The sequence below is a fragment of the Lolium rigidum genome, chromosome 1 (genome assembly GCF_022539505.1).
Source record: "Lolium rigidum isolate FL_2022 chromosome 1, APGP_CSIRO_Lrig_0.1, whole genome shotgun sequence".
In the NCBI taxonomy this organism is placed as follows: Eukaryota; Viridiplantae; Streptophyta; class Magnoliopsida; order Poales; family Poaceae; genus Lolium; species Lolium rigidum.
Window position 1 is genome coordinate 154,737,987 of NC_061508.1, and position 5,280 is coordinate 154,743,266.

The 5,280-nt window shown below is 55.1% G+C and overlaps 1 pseudogene; it reads left to right on the forward strand.

Annotated features, from left to right (window-relative positions):
- The first annotated feature begins 2,697 nt into the window (after positions 1 to 2,697).
- On the forward strand, positions 2,698 to 4,481 carry LOC124652674 (annotated as a pseudogene).
- The last annotated feature ends 799 nt before the right edge of the window (positions 4,482 to 5,280 follow it).

Sequence of the window (5,280 nt, forward strand, 5' to 3'; positions counted from 1 at the left end):
TCGAGTCTTTGTGGCGATGAGGAATTGGCTTGGTGGGCTGTATCTTGGAGCAGCGTCATCGTAAGTGGGGGCGTCAGCAGAAGAGAAGTTCAAGGTCTTATATCTTAGGGTGAAAATCCAAGTTCTGGCCTTAATTGGTTGTGCCCGACAATGACCTTGTTGCAGGCATTTTTTGTGAGCTAAGATTTTCTCTATGGTGAAAACCTAAGATCTTTGATCGGACGACGATGGCGCTTGTGCACTATTTCCTTCTTGGAGGTGTCGCTTTTGAAGAAGCTGAACTTCTGGTGCTCTCTTTGTGGTGTTAGTACTGCTGCTTCAAGAAATAGATCACTGTAGCGGGACTTATTGTAATTTTTCTTCTTTTTTCTGGTTGTGTGCATCCATAATACCGCTAGGGCATTGCGTTGTTGCAGAGGCTGAATGTAATTGGTATCTTTGCGATATTAATATATTCCCTTCATCGATTTTTTTTTGTTCTGCCATGTTAATAGGTCAAAGTAACATCTTGATGATTGTAAAGCATGCATGTCCAAAACTCTCTTTCTCTACTCATGAACTCATTAAATCTTTATGGCTACAATTCCGATGTCTAAGGGCATCTACAACGCGGCGACCCAAACCGCGCCCGCGCGTCCGGATGGGTTGAACCGGACAAATCCGCTGCCTAACGCGGCCACGCATTGCAAATGCGGATGGCCGCGGGTGTCCGGGACGACCCAAACCCGGCCCAAATCTAGGCCACATTTGCGTGGCCGTGGATGGCACGCGGCGTCCTCGCGTGTTCGCCTGGTCTGCGTGGCTGGCCCACCTGTCGGTGCCCCAGTCCTATTAAATGTGGACTGGGGAGGGGGACTGTCCCTATCCAGTCCCCACTTTCCACTCCGGCCGCACGCACGAGCTCGACCTTCCGCGCCGCCATGGCCCCGAAGCGGGAGTTCGAGCCGTCCGCCAACGACCACGAGGCCGGCAGCAGCCGGCGAACCGCGCCGGCGGCGTTCGAGATGGGGCCGCCGGCTACTCTCATCCGCGACCGCATCTACGTCACCGTAGCGGTGGCGCAGATCTTCTGGGATGCCGGCGCCCCAATGTCGTGGGGAGACGTGCACCTCCCCCACGGCTAGCACCTGAGCCCAGATCGGGTTCCGGTGCCGCCGATCCCGGGCTCCGGCCGCGCCCGCATCGCCGAGATCCGGAGGCGCCGCGCGCAGCTGCCGGCGGACCTCCGGGAGCACCCCGCCTACGGCGACACAAGTCCCAACATCAACGAGCCCGCGATGGCGCCCCAGCCCTAGGAGGAGGACGACCATGAGCTGCAGGCGGCGCTGGCGGCGTCCCGCGAGCTCAACGACCTCGAGGAGCTGGCCAAATGGCCACACCTCGCCGAGAAGCGCGCGCCTCCGTGCTGGAGGAGATGGCCAGGAAGGCCTAGGCGGAGGCGTGGGCCTTCCTCGACATGGCGCGCCGGCAGGAGGAGGACACGCGCCAGGCCGCGCTCCGGGAGGAGGAGGAGCGCCAGGCCTTGTTCCGGGCGGAGGAGGAGCGCCAGGCCGCGCTCCGGCAGGAGGCGGAGCGGCAGGCCGCTGCGGCGGAAGGAGGCCGCACGGCTGGCACGCCTGCGCAGGCCGGCGACCTCTCCGGACCCGCACTCCATCTGCGAAAGGGCGCAGTGGTTGCCCTGGCCGGAGTCCCCGGCGCCCTCCGGCGTGTCCAGCCGGAACAGGGCGTCGCCGTCGGGGGGCGTCGTCCTCATCGACGACAACGACGACGAGTACTACTGGGAGTAGGCCACTAGGGTGGCGCACCGGCAGCCACCGCGTCCCAAACCTAGGGTTTCTTTTTTTTAGTTTAAAGCTCATATAGGGCTTTCTTTTGTGTAAAAATTGCCCAAAATAGGGCTAAGTTTAGTGAAGTTTAGTTTAAATTTACTTTTTTTTGCTGTTTTCCTTTTTTATGTTTTTTTTCTTTTTTTTTCTGATGTTTGACCAGCGCGTGCGGCCATATACGACACGGAAATATGTTTGAGTCTGCCCATGAATGTTCTTCTCATCTACTATGACGATGGAGTATTTTTTTCTCAATTCCTTTTTTTACAGCAATATTAATATGTCAAAGTAACGCGACGATCAATGACAGCAAAACCTCTCCAGAATTTTATTCTCTGCTCATTTACTCAGTGGACTACATACGTACCACACCGTCACATGCTATGTAAAACCTTTGTCAAAAAAAACATGCTATGTAGTACTCCCTCCATGCCCGATTAGTGAGCAATTATGCACTTCGAGAAACAAGTTTGACTACTAATTTAGTCAATAAAAAGTAAGATATACATCACAAAAATTATATTATTGGAAATATTTTTTGAATACGAATTCAATGGTATAATTTTTATGGCATATATCACATATTTCGTTGAACAAATTCGTAGTCAAATTTATTTCTCGAAGTGCGTAATTGTCCATTAATCCGGTATAAAGAGAGTACATAAAACCCAAATCATATTGTCACTTGCTGGATTCTATCCCCTTTCAGACATTCTCCCCTGCTTCCCTTTCCGACATTCCCCACGCGCGCGGCTACATAACGCAAGAACAGGGCCCCTTTTAATTTCTTCCCTGCCTCACACCAGGTAGTCATCGTGGCGGGTTGGAGAAATATAAGTCGCTGTACTTCAGTTTGGACATTTAGGCGGCGATGAGGAACAACGAGTTGCAAGGTTTAAGCGGCCATGCCGTCGGCGAGGTGGAGGCGGAGGTGGACGGGGAGAAGTTGGTGCACGACTCCTCCGTTGATCACCGCGGCCGGCCGCCACTCCGAGCAGCCACCGGCTCATGGAAGGCGGCGATGTTCATTATCGGTAAGTTTACAGGGCCGGACCATCCTTTTCTGTCTCTGTTCGTTTGGAAACTGTCAATCAGTCAGTCAGTACTCTGATAATCGTTTGTTTGCATGACGATGGATTCAGCGAGCGAGTTCGCCGAGCGTCTCAGCTTCTTCGGCATTGCCACTACTCTGATGGTGTACCTCACGACCGTACTGCACAAGGACATGACGGTTGCGGCCCAGAACACACAGTCCTGGCTGAGCTTCACAACGCTCATGCCCCTCCTCGGCGGTTTCCTGGCCGATGCGTACGTTGGCCGCTTCGCCAGCGTGGTGCTCTCCACCGCCGTGTACATCACCGGGCTTGTCCTGCTGGCCACGGCTCAGCTCGCGCCGGGCCTGAGCACGACGGTAGCGCCGAAGATCCACGAGACCATCTTCTTCGTTGGCATGTACCTCGTGTCGATTGGCACCGGCGGCCACAAGCCTTCGCTGGAGAGCTTCGGGGCCGATCAGTTCGACGACGGCCACGCCGGCGAGCGGCTGCAGAAAATGTCGTTCTTTAATTGGTGGAACGCCGCTCTGTGCTCCGGAGTCCTTCTCGGCGTCACTGTGGTCGCTTACGTCCAGCAGCGGGTCGGGTGGGGCGCCGCCACGGTCCTCGTCGCGGGCGTCATGGCCGTCTCCCTCGCGCTCTTCATCACCGGCCGGCGCACGTATCGCTACAGGAAGCCGGGGGCAGCCCTCTGACGCCCCTCCTGCGGGTCGGCGTGGCCGCCGCCAGGAAGCGGCAGCTGGAGCTGCCCGCAAACAAGGCCGACCTGTACGAGGTCGCGGGGGCAGCGCGGCTGCTCTCTCACACCCCCCGCCTTCAGTTTCTTGACAAGGCCGCGATCTTGGAACCCGGCGGCGAGCGCGGACCATGGTGGCTGGCAACGGTCACGGAGGTGGAGGAAACAAAGCTGCTGCTATCGACGCTTCCCGTCTGGTTGGCAGCGGTTCCCTTCGGAATTATGGCGGCCCAGGTAACGAGTTTCTTCGTCAAGCAAGCCGGCGCCATGGACCGCCGTCTCGGCGCACATCTCGTTCTCCCGCCGGCAACAGTATTCGCGGCCGGCGCCGTGGCCATGATCGCCACGGTTGCCGTTCACGATAAGCTGCTGGAGCCTTGCCTCCGGCGGGCAACAGGTGCTCAGCGAGGGATCTCCGTCCTCAGAAGAATCGGCGTTGGCATGGCGTTGGCTGCCGTGGCCATGGCCGTTGCCGCCATCGTCGAGCGGCACCGCCTCCATTCCGCCGTCACCATCTCAGTTCTCTGGCTGCTGCCGCAATTCGCCATCATGGGCATCGCCGACGCCTTCGCGCTTGTAGCGCTCCAAGAATTTTTCTACTGTCAGGTCCCTGAAACAATGCGAAGCCTAGGAATTGGGTTTTACCTCAGCGTCGCTGGCGTGGGTAGCCTGATGAGCAGCGTTATTATCGGGGCGGCGAGCCACATTACCTCAGGCGGTGGCCGGCATGAGGGGTGGTTCGGGAAGGATTTGTCAGACAGCAGGCTGGATCTGTTCTACTGGCTGCTCGCCACAATCGGTACCATGAATCTGGGATTCTACATTCTCGTCGCTAGGCGGTACCCGTACAAGCAGAATTACTGAAATCCGTCTATATGTTTGATATGATGTGATTCACCCGGAATGGTGATCTTCTAGTAGCTGGTAGTAAGGTCGGTATGCGCCCCTTGATGCCCTCGAGTAATTTAGTAATTCATCTCCTGGAGATTATTGGAAAACATTGCTGTACCATGTCTTGTTATATGATCATCATCAGTTCATCACTCTTGTTAAAAGGCTATTGCTTGACTTGATTTGTTATGTATGTTTTATAAGATAGTTTGGGCAAGATGTGCACATGCTAATAGATGTGCACCAAATAGTTATGGTTTGCTCCGGCCACGGGCCACCACTTTGTCTCCCGTAACTTATGCCACACGTTGTACAAGATACCTGTGCAGCAAAACTTCCTGTCCATGTCTACTGGACTACTGGCTGGCCGGCAACAGGGATGGTTCGGGAAGGATTTGGGAGAAAGCAGGCTGGATCTGTTCTACTGGCTGATCGCCTCCATTGGCACCATCAACCTGGGATTCTACCTTCTCGTCGCTAGGCGGTACCGGTACAAGCAGACTCACTGAAATCAAAATCGTTAGTTCTCCTGTGACTCTGCTTGTATGTGTTGGATATGATGTGATTCACCCCGAATAATGACCTTCTAGTACCTGGTCGGTATGCGGCTCTTGATGCCCTTTTTTTTTCTTCGCGAAAACGCAAAAGCCTTGCGTTTCGATGCATTGATAGATAAAGAAGAGTTTATGTACAAGTCCGAGGACGGACACAACACGCCGTACAACTCAACCCAAGAAAAAGAAACTAATCTAGGGGAGCAGCTGGCGCACAC